Genomic DNA, 2,602 nt, shown 5'->3' on the forward strand with positions numbered 1-2,602 from the left:
GTTGAGAGCTACTGGTGTAGACAAGTTTTTTGCCCAATGTTCTTCTGAGCAGAGCTTTCCTATCATGCTACCACTATGGAATGAGATTGGAGTTTTCTTTGTCCTATCATTATTTGTATCACTTATCTATCAAATATTGACAATGTGCTTAATAAATAAAGTAAAATTCCATATTATAGAATATAAAGAAGGATGGTTCTATAGAAAAGCATAAGACTAGGAGTCAGAGCTGGATTCTATTTCAGGCTCTGCTGCAGCCTTTCCTGTGTGATCTAGGGAAAGTCGCTTTGGTCTGAATTCACAAAAGGACTTAGACATTGCAATGCCTTTGAGCACACCTATCAGATCAGGCCCCATTTGAGCTCCTTCACATCATTGTCTCTCTCCCTGTGTGGTGTGGGGGCAGGGTGAGAACAGCTTGAGGGCTGGGTTAGAAGCTGGTGGGGAGGTGCTGCAGTTTAGAACTACACAAATCCTCAAAGGTGATGCTTTCTTGTTCCTTTGCACAAACCATTTGAACTATGCCTTTCTTCCTATCCCACTTGTTCCTCAAGTACTGCAGATTATTCAACAGGACAGAACACAAGTCAATCTCAAAGTGTGCAAATGGCCCAGGTAGTTCCTGTTCCCAGGTCTCCTGTATATGTCAGCCTGGGGACTCTTTAGCACTCATTCCTTTCCAGACTTTTTGACTCAAGAGAATGGCAAGGTCTGTGTGACACTGCACATCATATTCTTCACAGAGATATTGATATGATTGTGGCATAATTCGGATGTATTTTGTGCAAGATAGGTCATATCGGATATCATTGAAAAGATTATGATTTACTGAATATGATTATCCTAGTTGTATGCACGTATCATTTTTGTATATGAAGTTAGGAAGATGACTATGTATCTGTGTTACAAATGTGTTTACACATGGGGAATGCCCACTAGACAAAAGATTCAGTCTAGATGGCTAGCTGGGAAGGGCCATTCTAGTTAATGAACCATTAGGAGAAAACAAAAGGCCTTGGAAGAAGCTTATCTCCACCAGGGAACCTTCCTGAGTACATTACAGACAGTCTCTGAGTTATGTCCGCTGTGACGCTACAGGGACATGTGACCTGGTCACCTAGTGCTGAACTCCATTTTGGGATACCAGTGTTTTTCCATTGACTGGAGTGGAAACAAAGCTTTGAAACAAAGGGTTCCTGCCATATGCAAAAGCTACATAAGGCAGCAGAGTGACATCGTTGTGGTTTTTCACTGGCTCCCTTCCCAAGAAGACTCCTGAAAACACCTGAGGAACAAACAGAAGTGGGGGGAAGTGCTGGACCCAGGCTAAAGGGATTTTTAGCCTGGGAATGAAACACCTGGGGATTCCAAGCTGTAAGTTAGTGCAGCTTGCCCCTTAAGAATCTGCAACCTGCTTGGATCATCACTTAGGGTGAGGATCTGCTATTCATATCCAATCTCTTTAGTACATTAAGCTTAATTTATGCGTTTTGTTTATTTCGTAGGTAATCTGCTTTAATCTGTTTGCTATCCCTTATAATCATTTAAACTCTATCTTTTGTAGTTAATAAATTTGTTTTTGCTTTGTCTAAAAGCAGTGTGGGTGGGAGTCATAACTCGGGGCAAAAAGTTGTATATTTCCACTCCACACTGAGTAAGGGGGTAAATTTCTCTGTACAGTTCTCTGTGCGGCGCAGGATGGTATAATTTTGGGTTTAAACCCCAGGGGGCTGGGGTGGTACCTGAATAGCTGAGAAGTTCCTTAGCTGAAGCATCCCCATGCAGAGCTGATCACACATCTGTATGTAACTGCAGCAGGGTGTGTCCCTGCCTGTATGTGTGATGGTAAAAGTGTAGGCTGGAGCCTGGCAGAGGGCTTGTCAGGCTGGTCACAGCAGTATTGTGTACAGGGAGCCCAAGCTGATGGGTCAGGGGGCTCAATGGTACCCCATTTCGGAGTGGCACCCCAGTGGGATCCTGTCACAGTCTGACATCCCAGTCCCAAAGTTCTTCACTTTACAGCTGAGTATTTGGATGGGTGTTGGAACTAGAACACTCTTGTTCCAAAACTGTACAAGTTGTTCGTACTAACAGCAGGAAGGACTCCAGCAGTCCTATGTGAAAGCATTTCTCTGCCTGGGCCCAGCAGCACCATATGTCTCCTGAGACAATAGATATTCCAGCTACTTTGGATTACCTCCTTCCCCTCAGAGTAATGGATCTTTCCCTTAGCTTGATACGGGTTCACCTGGAGGCAATCAGCCCTCCAATGGACAGTCTTTACTCACCCAATCACCTCCAGAATTCTTAAAAGTCTTAATTAGAACTTTTCCACCAGTTAGAAGACCAACCTCTTAATGGGACCTTAATTTTGTACTTTCAACACTTACCAAGCCTCCTTTTTAATACCTGGCCACTTGCTGTCTTACCTGTCTATGAAGGTTGTCTTTCTTCTTGCCATCATATGCTGGTGTCAAAGTTAGACTCAGGACTCACAGTTTGTCAGACCACTCTGTTTTATTAGCACAGCGCTCTGCTAATACACCAAGATAATGTGAGCACCATACAAGACACAAGCTATCTTATTTATACAGATAAAAGG

The sequence above is a fragment of the Chelonoidis abingdonii genome, chromosome 1, assembly GCF_003597395.2.
Source record: "Chelonoidis abingdonii isolate Lonesome George chromosome 1, CheloAbing_2.0, whole genome shotgun sequence".
Taxonomy (NCBI): domain Eukaryota; kingdom Metazoa; phylum Chordata; order Testudines; family Testudinidae; genus Chelonoidis; species Chelonoidis abingdonii.